At 40.0% G+C, this 21,556-nt stretch overlaps 1 protein-coding gene and 1 long non-coding RNA gene across 9 annotated transcripts in view; both read left to right on the top strand.

Annotated features, from left to right (window-relative positions):
* The window catches only part of LOC138926556 (uncharacterized), a 463,340-nt gene that overhangs the window by 112,702 nt on the left and 329,082 nt on the right, over window positions 1–21,556 (top strand). The window lies entirely within an intron of this gene.
* Window positions 9,137–10,873, top strand: LOC138926559 (uncharacterized). Its single transcript, XR_011443118.1, has 2 exons — window positions 9,137–10,217; window positions 10,276–10,873. It is a non-coding gene; the product is annotated as an uncharacterized lncRNA (long non-coding RNA).

The following is a 21,556-nucleotide window of genomic DNA, read 5'->3' as shown; positions in this document are numbered from 1 at the left end:
AAAAAGTTCCTGAGCGAAAATAACCATTGATTCCACACATTCCAGTCCCGAGACGAGCGCGCTTATCGGATCGTCGTTAAAGGCCTCCACTTCTCCACCGACCCGGAGGATATTAAGGGCTTCAGCCGCCATGGACACAAAGTCAGAGATATACATAATCCCACGCAAAAAGGTACAAAGAAGCCACTAAACATTTTCTTTATTAGCCTCGAGCCAGCCAAAAACAACAAGCAGGCCTTTCAAGTCAATCGGCTAAGCAGAACGGTGGTTACGTTTGAGCCACCAAAAAAATTCGACGATGTGCCCCAATGCCATCGCTGCCAGGGCTTCGGTCTCACGAAACGGTACTGCCATCTGGAGTACCGATGCGTAAAGTGTGGAGATAGGCACCCGTCGTCCGAATGCACCAAAATCGCCAGTGAACCAGCCGTCTGCCTCCACTGCGACGGACCACACGTGGCCTCTTACAAAGGCTGTCCAGCCTACAAAAAGGCAAAGAGCACGTTCGCCCCCAAGAAGACTGCCCCAAGAAGCCAGCAACCTCAATTCAGCAAAATTAACCCTAACATCAGCTATGCCAGCGCAGCCAAAAACGGAGCACCACAGTCTGACTCCAACCCCAATCCCGATCACAGTCTTCAAAGTAATCCAATGGACGCCCTAATGGCTAGGATGGAATGCCCTAATGGCTATTTTTGAGCGCATGATGGAAAAGGTCTTGAGCCAAATAGCCCAAATGATGGCCACCGTTTGCAAATTCTTATGCATACTCGATTAGATATAACCATATGGAATGCTAACGGCCTGGTAAAAAGAAGGCCAGAGGTCGAGCTGTATTGCAGAACCCACGAAGCACGACTATTAGAACCCACGACTATTAGAGGATATGACCTCATTGCCGCTAACCACCCGAACGGTAGAGGTCGCGCTGGCGCGGCCATCCTAATTCGCTGCTGAATCAAGTATGAGGCACTTCCACCCATGTGCGAAGACTGGGTGCAATGTGCACAAATTAAAATCTCCACTACCAACGGTGTCATAACAGTCGCTGCAGCATATTGCCCCCCCCAGGCACAGCATCCACGAACAGGAATTCGGCTTGCTACTGGATTGCTCGGCCCCAAGTTCATAGTCGGAGGGGACTTTAATGCTAAACACCCCTGGTGGGGCTCCAGGATTACGAACCCAAAGGGCTCGGCCCTATACAGGCAGATTTAGTCCCGAAACTTGAGCTGACACGCGACCGGTGCACCCACATACTGGCCTACGGATCCCCACAAAATCCCAGATGTCCTAGACTTCGGCATCTCCGGAGGACTGGATTCTGCCGGAATTCTCGGACCACAGCGCCTTCGCCGTGTCACTTTTCACCCCAGCCTTGCTCAGGTCAGCCCGCAAAAAGCTGATCTACAAGACAACAGACGTTGACAAGTACCAATCATACTTGTACAACGTTACCTTCCCCAGCCCGACACTGGACTCCCCGTTTGACATCGACACCGCTGTAGAGGAGTTAACCGCCCATATCCAGGCGTCAGCTCCTGAAGCAGCACCAAGGCCCTCCAACCGCTCAAGAGCCACTGACAGGGACATCCACTTTTGGAGCCCAGAAGTCGAAGAACTCAAATTTGAAAAGCGACGACTCCGGAGAGTGCGGATGCTCTCGAAGAAACAAAACCGCCCTCAATAGAGCGACCAAATGTCTGTCAGAAACGCTGGCAAGACTAAGAAAGCAGGCCTTTGACAGGTTCGTCGAAAAACTCGAGCCAGGCGACCCTCAACATAACTTAAGGCGAGTCACCAAATTTATCAGCCACTGAAAAGGATCCCACCTGTACAAAGATCCGACGGCAGCTTGTACAGATCGGAGATGGACAGGGCCAACGCTTTCGCCGATCACCTCGAAGGTGTTTTTACGCCTTTCGATCGCTGCTCACCGGAGAATGCTGCTGAAACTGCCTGACTGCTAGCCGAGCCTTCCAGGGACGCCGATCCAATACGACCAGTGACTGAGGAGGAAACAGCTGAGCTCATAACCATCATGAACAACAACAAGGCCCCGGGCGATGATGGTATCAATGCAATTGCCTTAAAAATGTTACCACCTCCAAGCATTCAGCTAATTACGAGGATCTATAATAGATGCTTGGAGATAGGGTACTTTCCGTCCACGTGTCCAGGTAACTATGATACCTAAGCTCGGAAAACCCGAAGCGAGCCTTTCGTCCTACCGACTAATAAGTTTGTTACCAATGCTCTCCAAAATACTGGAATGAGTGTTTGTAAGCAGAGCACTCTCAGTATTCGACGAGGCTGGACTGATCCCTGACCGCCAGTTTGGCTTCAGGCGGCGACACGGTACCCCAGAGCAGTGCCATCGGATGGTGCAGTGAATCTAGGACGCATTTGAAACCAAAAAGTACTGCTGGACGTGTCATGCTGGACGTGAAGCAGGCGTTCGACCGAGTCTGGCATCCCGGTCTACAATATAAATTAAAGACTGGCCTACCCCGAACATACCTCCAGTTCCTAAAGTCGTTCTTGGGAGACCGTAAATTTGCGGTAAGATGCGGCGGGGCCATCTCCGGTCTAAGAGAAGCTCACGCTGGTATACCCCAAGGAAGATTTCTTGGCCCGTTGATGTACAACGCTTACACGGCCGACCTCCATGTTCTCCAGAGGCCTGACCTGCTCCCAGCAACCTATGCAGACGACACCGCCCTCCTTACCATCGCCAATAGCGCCGCGGGGGCAGCCGAAACCATGCAATTGCAGCTTGACTTGGTCAGCGACTGGCAAAAGCGTTGGAACATTGCCGTCAATAATGAGAAGTCCACTGCCACCACATTTTCTCTCTGCAAAGGCAACTGCCCTCCAGTTAACCTCAACGGCTCCCCAATACCACAGGAAGACAATCCCAAGTACCTGGGATTCACCCTAGACAGGAGGCTCACCTGGAGGCCCTTCTACTGGCTTATGGGTAGGAAATCGAAGCTGAGAACTTCCACGAAAATTCTCATTTACAAGGCCATAATACGCCCAATCTGGACGTACGGCATACAGCTCTGGGGCACTGCGAGCAAGACGAATGTCCGAGCAATACAAACGTTCGAAGATAGAGCCCTTCGAATCGCCACTGGGGCCCACGTCTATCATGACAATCGCACCATCCACGAGGTTCTCAATTTCCCTTGGGTCAAGGACGAGATACAAAGAAGCAGCGGACGTTACATGCAGAGGCTTCATAATCACCCGAACCTGTTGGCCAACTCCCTGCTGGACAACAGCGAGCAGCCCAGAAGACAAAAAAGGACACACCCGCTGGACCTCCCCTGGATATTCTAACCATAATCTTTAAATATCATAAGCTAAGCTAACTTACTACTCTAATTTATTTATACAATATTAATATGTAAAATTATCTATAACATTTAATGGTTGTCCCTAAAGGACAGTTTTAAATAAACATTATCCTGCTATTACAAAAAAAAAATGAAACGATTTTATAACGATCGGGCGACTGTATCTTATAGCTGGCATATAACTGAATGATCGGAAATGGTTTTTACCAACACCCAAAATTACCTACATTTTACCAAAATACCAACTTTAGTGTTCTTGAAGATAGAAGTTTGGGACTTTTTTTATATTTTGTATCGTAATGAATGGGTTGTGTTATGATGTTATCATAAGGATCGGCCAACTATATCCGATTTTTGAGATATATATCCGGTTTTAACTGCAAGGTTATATCAACATCGGCTCCGCCCGAAGTTAGCTTTCCTTTCTTGTTACGTACTACATCTACACATATCATTTTGTAAATTCACTGAAATAAGCCTGAAGTATAACCGTATTTTCTAACTATAAATACTAAAAAAACGTACGGACTTCAACCTAACGTACGGTCATTGGCAAGCGGGCCAATATCTTATCTATTTTTGCTCTTGATCCGTGGATGTTCGTGATAATAAATGCTCTGTGATTTCACTTGGCACTGGACTCGCCTTGTATTTGCCACTCGCAGGTCTATTGTTGAGATTGTCTTCATACTTCCCTCTCTTTCTTTCAAGCGAACGGTCGAGTTTTTTTTGTGCGCACTGCGTTTTTGACAAATATTGGTAAACCGGTGTTTACATACTTTGTGAATTAAATCTTGTGAATCTTAACAATCTTAAAGCCAAAACCGTATCGCTTCGCGAGTGCTGTGGTATATTTGGAGTCGAATTAATAATTTGTCAAAATTCTATTCCAAGCATAGCTCAGCTCTGCTTCTTCGCCGCCTTATTTATAACTCTGCATTTCTCTTTTGCACTCTTTCAAAGCTCCCGCTTCGGCTTCTTGTTTGGCACAGTGGTTCAAAGTATTGTGTTTTTTAACTTTTTAAATATAAATTTTTGTTTTATTAAATAAAAAAATAAAAAATAAAAAATAAATAAAATGGAATTTAAACTGGTCTGTGCCATTAAGTCTTGTAACAAGACAATTTCCACATCCCAGCCTAGCATCCATTGCTGGTTATGTGAAAACGTCGTGCACGCCAAGTGTGCCGGTTTCACTGCATCAGTTTCGGATGCCATTTCCCGTAGGTCTGGGATACATTATTGTTGTGTGAATTGTCGTGCTGTGCAAGGCGAAATGAGGTCGTTCATGAGACAGACCAAAAATGGATTTAAAGAGCTGATCACTGGTTTTCGTAAAATCAATGAACAGCTCTGTGCGCTGGACACTCAGTTTAGTGGCCTTCAGCTGCTAAATGAGTCCCCTAAGCGTAAGAAATCCGCTGTTTCTGATCCGCCTCAGCCTGCTCAGCCGACATTAATGCAGCCGCTTATATCTCTGGCCACCCCAAGGGCTAGAACTGAGAAAAATTCGTCCGAATTTCTCAGGGATAATGAGCAATTGTCTGATATGTCCGCCATGGCATCCCTTCAAGTGATGCCACAGGTCCTAGGGAACGAAACCCCCATTAGAGTCACCCAAAAGGGTATTCCACAGTCCGGACCACCGGCACCGACTGATGCTGCAGTTCTCGTACCTGCGACACCAAAACCCTTACAGGTGATTCCTCCATCGAAACATATATTTGTTTCTCGGCTTGCCCATGATACTTCAGAGATTGATATCTCGGCTTATATCAAAGCCAAAACAAAAGCCGATATAAAGGTGGAGGACATAACTAAATTTAAATATAATTATAAACGGCGCACGTCTTCTTTCAAGATTCGTGTGCCCGCGCTGATGTTCAAGACGATTTGTTCTCCCAGTTTTTGGCCAGAGAATCTTTTCGTCCAAGAACATCAGCCTAGTTCCGTGAAGAAAAAAGTTAAAAAACGAGTGGGAGTGAGACTTCCCAATATCGGAACCACCGACCAACCCTCCACCTCTTCTTTGGCTACTAACCCAAAAAACTAGTTTCCTCATTAACTCTTACCTATCAGAATACTAGGGGGCTACGTAGCAAACTCCCAAAGCTATATTCTGATAGTTCTTTCTTTGCATCCCATATAATAGCATTTACAGAAACTTGGTTAAATCCGGAGATCTTTAGCTCCGAAGTTTTTCCAAGTAAGTACACCACTTTTAGACGGGATCGATCTCAGCGAAGAGGAGGTGGAGTCCTCATTTCGGTAAACTCTACTCTTGCTTCTGAAGAGGTAAAATCCCATGAGTTTGGTGACATAGAATTTATTTGCGTTAAAATCACTATGTCCGTTAAAGCTTTATACATTACATGTTCATATATACCTCCTATGTCTGAACCGCCTACATATTGGCAGCATTTGTCCGCCATTCGATACGTCTCTAATCTTATGACGGATCGTGACCAACTCGTTGCGGTGGGCGACTTTAATATCCCAGAATTAAAGTGGTCCAACGTCGATAACTCACCATCTTTGTCACTTATAACTTACCATGACTTCACCGCGGGCATGTTTGACATGTCCCTAGGTCAGATCAATCATGTTAGAAATTCGCTAGGTCGGCTTTTAGACTTGTGTTTTGTATCTGATCCTGATGGTACTGCTCTCTCCAGAGCTTTTCCCCTTTCAACCCCAGAGGATCCATATCACCCCACGCTGGAGGTCTCAATCGAAACCACTCCTGGTATCGATCAGATGTCTCCGAGAGTGGTAAGTAAGATTCGCTGTTTCCGTAAAGCTGATTTTCAGAAACTTAATAGCCTTATCGATACATTTGACTGGTCTGATATTCTGGCGTGCACTGATCTTAATGTCACTTTAGAAAAATTTTATTTTACTTTAAATAAATTTTTTGACTCATGTGTGCCTTGGAAATATCCGTCCGCTTCAACAAATCCTCCTTGGTTTACAAGGTGCCTTACTAACTTAAAAAATAAAAAAAATAAGCTTTTACTTAAATATAAAAAAACCTGCAGTAGTGTTGATTTCTCAAGATACCTACTAGCTCGGTCGAATTTTACCGTGCATAACGCTGAATGTTATAGGAATTATATTGACCGCTGCCGGATTCAATTTACTCTGGATCCAAAGCAGTTTTATAATTTTGTAAACACTAAGCGTAAACACGTATCTTTTTCACCTCTGCTTACGTTTGAAAATTCCTCTACGACTTCGGATCAGGCCATTGCCGATCTATTCGCAGAATTTTTTTAAACAACTTATTCTCCTCCTAAATTGACTGATCAGCCTTATGCATATAACATTCAAGCAGCAAATCTTATTTTCTGTTCGTCTTTTTCTGAGAACAACTTATTATCTGGTCTTTTAAGGGTAAAACCCATTTATTCGCCAGGCCCCGACGGAGTACCAGGCTGTGTGCTAAAATACTGCGCCAGGGCTCTGTGCAAACCTCTTCTAAGACTTTTCAACTTATCTTTGGAAACCTTGATTTTTCCCCTTAAGTGGAAGGAATCATTTATAATTCCCCTACATAAAAAGGGGAAAAAGTCCGAGGCTGCCAACTACAGAGGCATCTCTAAGTTGTCGGCAATTCCAAAGTTATTTGAAAAATTAATTACCCCTCATTTGCAACACCTTTGCTCTTCGATCATCACTCCTTGTCAGCATGGCTTTATTAAGCGTCGCTCCACCACCACAAACTTATTGGAGTTGACATCCTTTGTCATAGATGGCTTTTGTAAGGGATATCAAACCGATGTAATTTACACAGACTTCAGCAAAGCATTTGATTCAGTTAATCACTCACTCTTGTTGAGTAAACTGAATATGCTGGGTTTTCCTAAAGACCTCTTAACGTGGATCTCCAGCTACCTAGATGGAAGGACACAAAGAGTCTTATTTAAAAACATACAGTCCCGTCTGGTCCGTGCTACATCCGGCGTCCCTCAAGGAAGTCATCTTGGCCTGTTATTATTTACGCTTTTTATAAACGACTTGCCCCCTGCTTTAACGAACTCTCTAGTTCTTATGTATGCAGATGATGTAAAGCTTTGTCTTCAGTACAAATTCATCTCTGCCCAATGCAGTCTTCAGTCTGACCTTGATAACTTTCAAAAATGGTGTTTAGCTAATGATCTAATACTTAATGGATCTAAATGCAAACATATGTCTTTTTATCGTTCTTGCCCTCTGCAAGCTACTTATTCTATTAATGGGATTGCCTTAGAAAAATTAACCCAGGTTAATGATCTCGGCATCCTATTAGACATCAAACTTAAATTTGCCGACCATATTTCCTTAATGGTTAATAAGGCTAAAGGAGTTCTTGGTTTTATCAAAAGGTGGTCAAAAGAATTTAATGACCCCTATATAACCAAAACACTATTCATTTCTTTGGTCCGTCCTATACTGGAGTACGGTTCATGTGTCTGGAGTCCTCAATATGGAGTACACCAGGACCGCAAAGAATCCGTACAAAAGAATTTCCTAATTTTTTCACTTAGAGGTCTAAACTGGGATGCAAATCTTCAACTTCCATCTTATAGTAGTAGACTCTTACTCATAAACTTACCTAGCTTAACAAATCGTAGGACTATGCTCGGTGTAGTTTTTCTGCATAACCTTATTAACGGGGATGTAGATAGCCAGCTTTTACTAACACGCTTAAATTTTAACATTCCTAATAGAAGGACTCGAAACTTTAGTCCTCTGTTCCTTAGCCGTTGTAGTTCGACATATGCACTGCATGACCCTTTTAGGGTATTATGTTCGAACTACAATGGTCTCTACTCTATTACATCTCTTTCCTGTCCCTCTAACTTAAAATATAGAATTTTAAATTTCCTTACTAACTCCTCTTAGCTTAATAATTAACAAATAACTTAATATTCTAACAAATCGTTTCTTGAGCGCCCCTCGGTCGTCTGGGCCTCTAAGCTTTATGATGAATACAGGAATGCTAGCTGATGCTCTTATTGATGCACAAGCCATTTCCAAATTCTGAAAGACCGTAAAAAAAAAAAAAAAAAAAAAAATTAGCTATGGTTATTTAATAGCTGAGTCGGACGAAGGCTTTTTTGCAAAATACTTTACCTCTATCTTGGACCTGAAGATTTCTTGGAATGATAATAAAATATAAATAACAAAACTCTTCATAATATTGAGGCTTTTCTCAATTTGAATAATCTGTAAATATTTGACTGTGACATAGTTGAAGACATTGGATATTTTACCGAGGAACACATCCCAGAATGCATGGTGTCTCCCCATTTTTATACCCTTGCAGAGGGTATTATAATTTTGTCCAAAAGTATGCAACGCAGTGTAGGAGACACTTCCGACCTTATAAAGTATATATATTCTTGATCAGGATCACATCCTGAGTTGATATGAGCTGATATGAGTTGTCAGTCTGTTTCTGACAATCGAAACAGAGTAAAGCTATCGACTTTGCACACACCCTTCTTTCCTTTGCACGCAGTATATAAGTCGGAACGGCCCGGATCGGCCGACTATATCCTATAGCTGCCATAGCTTCTCAGTGGAAACATTTTGATTTTTATGTTTGGGCTGTCAATTGAGTCAAATGAGAGGGCTTTTAAAAAAATTTGAGTGTGCTCACACTGTCAGTTAGCGTGCTATGGAAAATGAAAGGCCCTCTACTGATCTAGATACATGGATGTGGATCACTGGATCAAACGATTTCGGAGGTAACTAAAAACTGCATCATAATAAAAAAAAAAGACCCAAATAATAACCTTACATTCCATTATTATATTTATTATCTATCTATATATATAAAAGAAAGTCGTGTTATATGTTACACCACTTATAAATCAAGAACGGAAGAACAGATTTGAGTGAAAATTGGTAGGGAGGTAGCTTAGAGCCAGGAGAAGGACATAGGATACTTTTTGTCCCGTTCGACAGCGCGAATTATACTCCACCGAACTATACTCCACTTATAGTAATGAATAAAAGTAAGTAGGCTGTGAGCGTAACGTATCATATTTTTATGTACGATATTATGTATTTATACATTTATCTAGATGTATAAAGGTAATGAAAAGGCGCGTGTAAGCATGGCGCAGTTACGTGAATCACAATCGAAAGATGCACAAGAAAATGTCAAATGAAAATGTCAAATGTCAAAATGTCAGCAGCTAGGCTTGAGCGAACACGATTGAGAGTTAGGCAGTCGCGTTCTGCAGCAATCGATTTGATTCGGATGTTTAATTAATAATGCCGCGACCAAGACGATCGAATCTTTCCCGACAAAGCCGTAATGCAAGAAGAATACAAAATACTGCAAATGAAAGGACTGAAGAAGAACAAGAAATTGCACGTGAACAGCGCCGCAATAGTATGGCTCGACTTCGTGCTTCTCAATCACGAGAGCAAAGTGAAGCAGCCCGTGAAACTGCTCGGTTGGCAATGCAGAATCGTCGAGCGAACAACAGAAGTCAACAAATAGATAATTTGCGACGCAGAACAACATATTTAGCTGATTTGAATCGAGCTGCGTTTCGTTACGATTGCAGCAATGATTACAGCTTGCATCCTAGCGTTTGCATTGGGGAAATGGACGTTGTTTGCGAGTATTGTGGTGCATTAAAGTTTTCCGGAGAAACGCCTGGATTATGCTGCGTTAATGGTAAAGTGAAATTGCCAGTGTTGACTCCGCCACATGAGCCATTGTATTCATTGCTTTGCGGCGAAACACAAGAATCACGCAACTTTCTTGCAAATACTCGAAAATACAATAGTTGTTTCCAAATGACGTCATTTGGGGCAGACATTATCGAAGAAGGAGGTTTTAATCCGACATTTAAGGTATTTATTTTTGTACTTACATAGAATGTAGTTAAAGAATCTGGTTTTTATTTTGTAGATACAAGGACAGATTCACCATCGAATTGGATCATTACTACCTTTCGAAGATACACAGAATAAATTTTTACAAATATATTTCATGGGCAACATGGAAGAAAAACTTGAACGACGCCTTGGGATCAATGCAGGAATGAAGCGAGCAATTCTTCAAGACTTGCAGTGTCTGCTTCATAAACATCGTGCGTTGTTCAGGTTGTTTAAGAGTTGTCATTGAACATTCAAAATAATCCAGATGCAGTGTGCAACATAAAAACAATCGTCTATGGGCATAGTGCCCATATTTTGGATGAATGAACTATAGGACGTAAAATTGGAATGGGGAATTGGATTGGTCATTTAGGGATATAAGAAACAATGATAAACTATTTTACGGCCCTTTGTTACTCCTTTCAGGTGTTCACGGTTAATGTACGCTGATGAATTCAATGCTTGCTTCAAATCATCGCGACTGTGGCGTAATGTTGAACAAGAACTGACCAAGAATATGCGCGATCAAATGCTTCAGGATCCATCCTTTCTCTAAACAACTGTTAGATATTGGCGAGGGGAATTTTGCTGTACGTGAAAATACTGGATGTACTTGAAATACTGAAAAATATTTATTAACCAAAATAAATGAAGAAAAAACAGCTAGCCCGTATAGAAAACAAAAAAGGGCAAAACAACGTTTGACGGGATCGCTAGTCTTTATATAAAACCCGAAACAAATTAAAGTTAAAAATTATATCAATACAACTTAATCTTACGTTTTTTAAGCCTATCTGCCACATCAATAGTAACTGAATAGATGCTGAAAATTCATATTTTGTTTTACGGAATTAAGCTCGTTCCCGGCGATGCAGGTTCGTTGGGCCCTTCCAAGATTCGGATTCCTGTAAAAATGTCGCTTCCAATATTACAAGTTAGGGTATGCACATGTGCAATTACATTTAAATACAAAATAAAACAAGAAAGAAAAGCTAACTTCGGGCGGAGCCGAAGTTGATATACCCTTGCAGTTAAAACCGGATATATATCGCAAACATCGGATATAGTTGGCCTATCCTTATGATAACACCATAATAAAACCAATTAATTAAAATAAAAAATCTAAAAAAAAGTCCCAAGCTTCTATTTCTACCATATGTCATTTCCGATCGGTTCCGATTTCAGTTATATGGCAGCGATAGGATATAGTCGGCTGATCCCATTGAAATTCGGTAAGTTGACTCAACTGACCAAAGAAAGAATCTTTACTAAGTTCCAGCTTTCTATCTTCAAAAACACGAAAGTTGGGTCATTTTCGATCGTTCAGTTATGTGGCAGCTATAAGATATAGTCGGCCGATCCTTCTGGCACAAATTTGGAATGTCATAATGTTTTGCCTAAAATAGCTCTCATGTAAAATTTGAACTCCCTAACTTTAAAAACACCAAAGTTATAATGGTATAGCTCAGAAATTCTCAGAAATTGGGTCGGAAAAAGTCCCTGATCCTTATCCTAATCCTTATCCCTGATCCTCCTACGATGATTTCCCTATCCCTCAACACAACCCGATGTCCGTCCGTTTCCAACAGGTCCAACTATTCCACTAGTCCAACTATTCCAACGTCCGGTTCCAACAATTTCAACTATTTTCCCAATCATTAACAAACAGTGAATTACCCTTAAATAAATATTAGAGTAGAGTGGTGTTATTTAGGAGGCAAGGAAGTACCCCCACCTTTCCGACGAGCTAAGAACCGAACAACGCAAAAAGTTCTCGCCACCGAAATCTCCAATACACTGTGGGTAAAGTCAAGCCGTCGATCCCAAAGTGAACACCGACAGTAAGATCATTCGCAGCCAGGCTTTTTTCATCTATGTGGTACCACGAATAGGGAAGAGGCCTCCATTTAACAATAAGCTACTGGTTTTAGTAATTTTAAGCAAAGCCCCCTACCTGATGTTTCAATGTTTGCACGTTGGAGGATCGACTTACACTGGCAGCTTTGACTTGTGTCAATAATAAAGTCACAGGTAACATTGATTTACTGGGACTTATTAATTTTAATGTTACTCAAAGGAATCTTTGTCCCCCTTGGCCCCCTTTCAGATAAAGTATCGCAGGGCCAATTAATGAGGTGATTAAGCGGGTGTTTTATTTCAACTCTTTACCACCAAGCCTCCGAATTTGGTGGGGCTGAGCTGATAAGGGTGATTCTAAAGGCTTGCTAATCAGACATTTTTATGTAGTATGTAAAGGTAAGTTAGGTATGGGATTTAGGCCATCGTTTGGAGTGGTTCTAAGACCGCTATTGTTGCTGCTCTTTACATTCACCAGAATTTTTTTTTGTGTTTGTTTTCTTTGTGATGGCAGGCTACCATACCCGAAAACCATACAGTAGTATCTATGGTCTAAGTATGGTATTGAAAATCCATCTCACAATGTAGGGGGTCATGCCCCCTTGATTTTTTTTTTGAATGATGAGAGCAGTCGTAAACTTTTTCTATCTTTATTATATGGGTAGGTTCCAGTTTAGCTTTCTGTCTAGTACCAACTCTAGGTACGTTGCGCTTTCGCTGAAAGAGAGCCTCTGGTGTTTAGAATTGGAGGGATGAGGAAGGGATTTTGTATCTTCTACTAAAGAAAACTAGCTGTGTTTCTTTGCGCGTTCACTCCGAGGCAATTTCTGCGTGTACAGTTAACCACGGCTTGCAGTTTTGCGTTCCTAAGATCACAAAGAGACTGACGGTATTTTTCGGATTCGGATCATTTTTCGGTCAGCGTACTCCACTACCTTGCAGACGCCTCTTCCATCTTACATAGAATCGAATTCGCAGCTTGAGCTGTGTTTTCAATGTCCAAGCAGAAAGAGTTATATGAGGAGTGCTTATACAACGGAGGCCATGTCACTCCAGAGACGTTCCTGGTTCCAGGGTTTTTGGAGGAACTGGAGGGTAGCTAGTTTATTCACCTCTGACGATCACCAGGGAGCTTAATTTGCTTAATTAATTTTGGTTTTGATTTTGAGCATGCTCTTTTAAGAGCGCTAATGCACGGTTGGGTATTTATTGCACAAGAGTGTTCAAACTTTCCACGGCTTGCGGTAGTCTAGTGGCTGAGGTCTGACATTCTTTGCAAATATTTTGGAATATTTGGTCCGGTTAGTTTTCGTGGCATAAATTGGCATTTCTCTTGTACTAGTATCATTCCAATTTTTATTTGCGCGAAAATAAAGTTTATTATAATGTTTTAATTATTTAATTCAGCAGTTTTTATTTTAAGTGGATTCAAGAGTCATTGAAAAATCTCAATGACCCAACAATTATAATTGTTTAATCCTTGCATAAGGTTGGCTGAAAATTGTTATTTAAGGTTTTATGTTCATATGAGAGAGATATGTGCATTCTTATTGTAGTGTGGCTATTAACTGCTCTTGATTAAAGTATGTATACGGTATACCGGTATGAAATGAGTGTTTTTTGTAAACAGAAAATACAAATTACACATTGCGACAAAAAAGAAAAAATTGGAGGAACTTTTGAAGAGACCTAGTAGGAATTGTTTATTAGGTCGAATATAGTACAAAACCGTGTTTGAAATATTTCTATTTCAAAACCTTGATTTACTTTAAAAAAAAACGGTTTTCGGGACTTGATGCGACTCTACAGCACTTTGCTTCAAATGAAAACAAAAAATTAATGCTTTCCGAAAATCATCACCTTCTGGTACAAAATTCGACATTTTTACCACCATGAAAAAATATGATGTTGTCTGTTCAATGACTTGATGTATACTAAAGATTTTTCACAGATGTCATAGAAAACAAAAAAAAAAAATAAATTAAGGCTCGTTCACAACAAATTTTCCCTAACGAGAAATTTCTATCTTGGCGCTCACTTCACCGGTACACCGAAGTATATTTTGAATAAAGTTTATTAAATAATTAAACCATATTATTAATCATTATACCAAAGAATAAACTAAGAATAAACTAAATGAATAAACTACATTATCAAACCAATGAGGAAAAAATTAATCTACTTTTATTTTTGGAACTTTTGGTAAAGTTTCAAATCAACCCCTTAGGAAGTTGAATTTTTTAAAATGACTGCCCTGACCGGAGAGGTTTGAAAAGAGTTGACTCAATGCGCTAGGAAATGAAAAAAAACTCCTGGATTAAAATAAAAATCGAGGGGAAATATGAGAGTGAGAACGGTATTCACTTGTCAAAATAAAAAACGGAGACTGCTGCAAACAACCGCAACACTATGTTAAATTCTGAAATGCATGTCACCGCCTTTCAAGTCCTTAAGGTCATATTTGGATGAAAAATGATTAACAAATAATAAATTATTCATATTTTTAAAATCGTTGGTGTGAGTAATATAAGTGTTATGATCTTAAATAATTTGAGCTCCTCCAGAGGTGGAAGCCATACGCCCAAATTGGCTTTAGGACTGATTTGTAGAGTAGGATCTTGTAGTCCAGGCACAGCGGAAATCGTGAGTTTACAAACCAGTTGAGGCTGCTATATGTTAGTCTTAGGTGCATCTTTTTGCATTCGATTTTTTGACGATAGGTTTATTGAATATCGAGGCGAATGCTCAGGTTCTTTTCTTCGTTAGCTTGGGGGATCTAGAAACCGTTTAATGAGTGAGGAGATTTAGTTTCCCCACACGACAAGACAGGTGGCCTGTTGCAGAGTCATGGAAGGAGGGCAGAGGTAATGCGATAGCGGTCAAATACCGGTACAGGGTGTATTATAACGGTCAGTACGGGGGATGGAGGAAAAACAACGCTAAGAGCCCTAGCCGCGATTTAGAAGGAGCGGGGGGCAACGCCGAAATTTTCTGTTATACCTTGATCAAAACGTTTGGGAATTTTACGCTGACTAGGAATTTGAGGTTCTCTGAGTTCAAAATCAATAACAGCTTTAACACTTTTTTCCCAAATTTCTTCAAATTTGGATTCACGAGACGCATTTAACACATCAGCAACTGCTTTTACTTTTTCATGCGATTCAATAACAAAGAGGCTCGACTTCTGCAGTTCTATGTGAAATACTTCAATGCGATCGAAAATTTCAATCATCATTGTCAAATAAAAAACGCACTCAAAAGACACTACGTAATCGTAAAACCCCGAAGCTTTGGCGGAGATCCTACTATCGACTTCGTTGTCAAAGTAATCGTAAAACCCCGAAGCTTTGGCGGAGATCGTACTATCGACTTCGTTGTCCACCGATCTATCATCGAGGAATTTCAGCACTTCAGGATAACTCGCCTTGATTATCTTGAGAGGCCGTATTCTCATCGCCCATCTGGAAAATATTAATGAGAAGGTTTTAAAAATTTGATACAATATGTGACGAAATTTTTGATCGTAGTTTTTACCTTATCGGGTTGAAGGCTGCGATAAAAGGAAAATTTTTGTTGTTCTTTTCCATCGCTTCAGTCTGCAACTCCTTGAATTGTGCAACGCGTTTTGGTGAATCTCGGATAAAGTTTATCAAATCCTTAATTATTGATCCTTAATTGACCCAATGAATTTTCTGGCTGGTTGTATCTTTTCAATTGAATCTTGTACAACAAGATTCAGTTTGTGGGCATTGCAGTGCACAAACAAAGCTCGAGGTTCCTTCTCACGTATACGCGCCTGCAATCCATAAATTTTTCCAGACACATTGGACGCCCCGTCGTAGCACTGGCCTCTTAAATAACTTTATGCTTGAGTGTTTGGCGTTGAAAAGAATCCAATAAAATTCTCATTTGCAAGTAAATCATCGGAGACGGTTCTAATGCACACGGAGACTGGCTCTATTAGTGAGGCATCTGGGGTTTCATCTAGTAGAATCGAAAAATGCTCCGCTCTTCTTATATCGTCCATGATTTTTGACAAAATTGAAGTCGCCATCAGATCGAGTATTTCATTTTGACTTTCATGATGGAGCTATCTGTATCCATCTCTCTGCAAACAAGAATTCAATTCAGGAACGTCTTCCGTGCGAGCCTTCAAGAACGCCATGAAATGGAAATTTTCGTCATTCTTGTCTCCTCTTAAAGGCAAACCCTGTTTTGCCAATGTTTTTAGAGTGCTGAAAATTTTTAGTAACGCCGTTCTATTCTCCATCATCTGTTTCAAGTGAGCCGACTTTTCACTTTTCCCAGGCTTGCCAGTGCTTCGGTGCAATTGATGTGTAGAACACTTGACGAATGTTTCTTCATCCGATATGACCGTGCTTCCAGTTTGAAAATCCATCATTGACCCAGGCTTGTTTTAATTTCAAAGCATGCGAGTCGAAATTAGCGATCAATTGCCGTTCACACGCTTCAGTACAGACGTTGCAAATTGCGAAAGAGTTTTTATTGAGTTCAAGCCACGGATAGGTTTTTTTCCACTGTGTTCTGAAATAATCATATTAAAATATATCTTTATTATTTTAGTTATATATTCATTATACATTTTATGATACATTTCATGTTGTATCATAAAGTAAGTAAGTAAAGTCAGTAAGTTCATGTTGTATTATATATTACAGATGAAGCAAGTTTGTTAACGTATAGAGCTCCATGTATTTTTATGTATATCTGACGCTCGAGGAGACTCGGTTTTCGAGGATTTTTTCTCGATCGGCTGCTGGTCATCATCTCAGCAATCCTCTTTCTTCGTTTTCAGCCGCACGACGAATCTTTCCATCTGCGGTCTCTCAAGTCTCTTTGTAAAGCACGCACACTCGTTCTTCTTCTTTCAATCTCTTAAAGAACATACGAGTGAGAATGAAACGAATATAAACATATGGTTATACACAGCCGTCGTTGGCATGAATGTGTGTTATATGTGCACCTACACCATGCGCATGCTCCGAGCGCGCATGTTTATCGCGTGAAATTCAAAATGTGTAAATCGACAAAGTCTACGATATATGGTATTTGATTATTTCTAGTGGGTAATTTTACCACTCGGGATTTCTCGAGTGGGTCTACCTACCCACTCAACCCACTACTGCTGCCGGGCCTGCTGAAGAGAGAAAGACAAAATTAAGTTGCAGAGAAATTTAGTCAGAGATGCGAACTTTTATGAAGCATACAAGAATTGGTATTTTTGATTTTCGCGATCTATTCTCGGCTCGGCAAGCTATTTAAACCCAATTCATTGATCTTAAGTTGTTAGGCAAATTTTTTTCTTAGAATTCTTTTAGAATTGACCCAATGGATGACTAAGAAGACACTACAATGGCTAAGGAATAGTCCTCTATTCCTTCTAGTCTTTCTATTAGGAATATTGAAATGTAAGCGCGTTAGTACCTGCTGGCTATCTACATACATCCTTATTAATTATGTAGAGAAAAGACACCCAGCATTGTCCTAGGATTTGTTAAGGTTGGTAAAATTCTTAGTAAGAGTATGCTACTTGTCTTCAAGAAAAACAAAAAGATGGTGTGTCATGAGACACGCGATAGAAGTGAAACTGAATGATTGGATCGGCAAGGATTATTTAATTTTCTATGTTTAGAGCGAGAGGAATCATTTTAATCACGTGTCAAACACTTCTTGATAGTAAATATTAAATTATTCATCATAATTATACTTTTTCAAGATACAATAATATTAGTATGAATATGATGAATAGTAAATATTAAATTATTCATCAGAATTTTACTTTTTTCAAGATACAATAATATTAGTATGAATATGATGAATTAAATCTCAATCAGCTTCACCTTCATTCTCTGGTAGATTCTTCATGAACGAAATGATAGGTTTGTGGTAACTTAAATAGGTAATGAAGACTCTTGACTCCAAATTGTCGATGTAACGTGAGAAAACTGCATCGATCGAGGTACCCTGGCGTGTAGTCGATTCAGTTGGTGAAATGTTCATTTCCAATGACAATTTCTGTTGCAGGTACTGAATTAATGGCTTGGAATCCTCCAAAGCGAAATTAACATTAAAATCTCTACCTAGAATCATAGGTATTTTTTCCAACTCTACTCCAACTCCTGCAGCCCCCACTGGAGTATTCGGCAGCAAGTGAAGGTGAATAAACTCTATGTTTTTATTTTCGCCATCTTCTGATTTGGTGAAATATAGAGTGCTATAAGCATAATCCGCTATCAGCTTTCTGTGCGACATTCAGCTCTAACAGGACACATTTCTCCAACAGATGACAACAAAATTGAAAGCGATTCTAGTTGTTTCAAGTTCAGGTCCATATTGGATGTCTTGATGATCGTTCCATGAGCAGTATTGCAAAGTATTGCGACACCCCCAGCTCTCACATTATGTCTTTTGAACTGTAGGACACAATTAAATTTGGAAACATCAATTTCTTGATCGTTTTCCTTCCACGTCTCTGGATGTATCAATATATTAGACCCTAGAATCACCGGATCATTGAAATCTCCACTATAAGCTCCTAAGCTTTGGCAATTGAGGGTTGTTATTGATACGCCTGGTCTGCTGATGAACTCGCGGAGAATGTCAGTCAAAGTTAATAATGGATTTGTTGATAATTTTCAAAATTTTGATTGTAGCTTGTCCATTGATTGAGCTTTTTTCCGTCCATGATAAAATTTGTTCTTTCCATCCTTGGCAACGATGTACAATCCCTGTATACATGTGATACGGGACAAGGCTACGTAAAGGAGTTGTTGTGAATGTGTCTTTTCGTATTCATAGACGATTTGATTAAACGTACCACCTTGAGACTTGTGGATAGTAATAGCACATGCTGATACCACTGGCAGATGATTTCTTTTGACGAAAATCGTTTTATTATTGTTCGTATATATCGTAGAAGTTCTTCGTGCAATGGGAACTGCTGTGTGGCTGATGTTGTTTGCTTGGATGAACGCTGCAGCTTTTCTCCGGATCTTCTGTCCCGTCTTTGGTGAATCTGGATATTCCAGCCACACACGAGTTACTGTCCCTGCCTCAACAGTTTCGATATGAACTAGTTTACCAACTGCGCCGTTTGCTAAACCATCCGAAACATCCAGATTGGTTGTTATTATATTCCATTTATCTAACACCAGTATTATCTGGTAGAGCAGATCTCCAGTGTTTATTTCCGTTTTTTTATGCAATTTTTGTCGTACAAATGATTGTTGCTCAGCATTACGGCAGCCGGTGAATAAAACAGTATCTATTGATACTGTTTCATTTTCTGCACGATTAAGAATAGTCAAATTGTATTCGTTTACAGTATTATTTGTCAAATATAGCCGAATACCATGTGGACAAAGACGATCTGCTTCCTCTCTTGTATAAAAACGAGATTCGATTAGGTGTATCTGTTCTTGATCCAATTCTTCGCCATTTCCAATTTTAGTTAATAAAGAGGAGAAATCAGCATTCGCTTGTCTCATGACTTTATCCAATTCAAATCACGCCAAAGTGTTGGTGCTGCTGTGCGTCGTTTTGTTGCTTGATAGATGGGTGTAGCACCAAAGATTATACAGTACATAGATGGGACATCTCATACAAAGAAAAATTTTCTATGGCGGGTTCCAGCAGTGGAACCCGCTGGAACGAGCGGGTTCCATTGCGCGACAAGTTAAGTTTGAGAAATTTTTCGCGCGACAAAGAATGAGGAATAGCCGAGTGGTAGAGGGCTTGGCTGGTGTGCAAAGTAAAACGAGTTCAAACCTGGCTCGGGAATTCCATTTTTTTTTAATTTTAAATCTATTTATATTATTGTTTTATTATTTTAATGTGGTTTCCTAAATTTATAATCCAATAAAAAAAAATACAAAATTGTAAAATCACCTTAACATCGTCTCAGTTCGTAGTGGAACCCGCTGCAAAAATGTCTATAAGTGCGGGTTCTACGGCACTTTGGCAGGCCGCGTCGTGGAACCCGCTCTCAAATGTTTTCATTTTTTCCGTCGTGGAACCCGCTGTAGTAATGAAAACATTTGAGAGCGGGTTCCACGACAAACGGCTGACAGATGAGATAGGGAGAGAGAGAATTCTATTTTTAGATCGTAACATCTTTGGAACGATCAAAGTTTGAAACGTTGTAATTGAACCAATGTAAGAGTAAAGAGATCAGAAATATCTTTTACTATCCTTACTCGTCAACTCTGTTTTTGGTATAGATTCTAGCGCCTCCTTTAACACCAATTTTAAGTATTATAAAATCAACTTCGACGGTAGCCTAGATGGATAGTGCGTGGTCCTTATTCATTGGGTCCTGGGTTCGACTTCATTAGCGGGCGGTTGTTTCGATTTTGATAAAGTTTTGGTTTTATGATTCTTTTTATATTTACTTTTATTTTTTTATTATTTTTTTTTTTACTTTTAATTTTCACGTTATTATTATTATTTTTAATTGCATTCTATTACAATTATTGTAAAAATAAGTGACGGACGTGTCGGATGACAAAATGCCGGAAGGACTCCCTTGAAATTTTATTAGCCGGACATAATGAAGAATTAAACAATTTTACAATTGTAAAATTAAAGAAAAATATTAAAATTAAAGAAAAAATAATAATAATAATTATAAAAGAAAGAAAAAAAAATCAAAGTCCTTACGAGGATTTGAACACAGAAAAATTACCATCCTGTCTCGATCTGCGGCGATCAAAAATATTATTTGTTCTACCAACTACCACATCGGCGCATCGAAAACAGAAACGAGAAATTGAAATTGAAATTTGGAAGCCAAAACATTTTTACTCCGTCGTGCGAGCAGTCACACATACATGTAAAGTCTAACAGTTTTGTTGACGGATTCATGTAAAGAGTTCTAAAAATAGAATCGTATGCATATGCGTTCCCCCCTCACCAACAAGCTCGACGCAAAAAGTTGACCGTTTTGGGCCCTGATGTCCCATCTATGTACTTTATAATCTTTGGTAGCACGCACTGGAGGTAACTGACGTAACACCTATGAAAATGATATCCATTCCTCCCAAATTATTTTGGAAATTTCCTGTTAATTGTTTTAACCGTGCGTCAATTTGAGACAGCGATTCCGCTCCTACCATACTGACTTCATCGATGACTATAACTTGGACGTATGTATTTGAAGAGCATTCTGTACTGTTGAGCCACTTCAATTGATAATGGTAATAGTTTGGAAAGGGATATTTTCAGCATTGCTATGTAAGCATTGCAAAAACCATCATTATCTGTGAAGCAGTTGTAAATTTCCATGAGGAGTCTGATGAGGAATGTCCAGGGACCGTAAATAATGATTATTGTTGCTATTTTTAAATGAATAAATCAATCACCTCCAATCAACGTAGAACAAGCATGACTAGCACGTTTTTATCCTTTAAGGATACACTATGAATATCCTTGATGAC

Source organism: Drosophila bipectinata, chromosome 3R (assembly GCF_030179905.1).
Source record: "Drosophila bipectinata strain 14024-0381.07 chromosome 3R, DbipHiC1v2, whole genome shotgun sequence".
In the NCBI taxonomy this organism is placed as follows: Eukaryota; Metazoa; Arthropoda; class Insecta; order Diptera; family Drosophilidae; genus Drosophila; species Drosophila bipectinata.
This window is presented reverse-complemented; position numbering and strand designations above follow the sequence as displayed.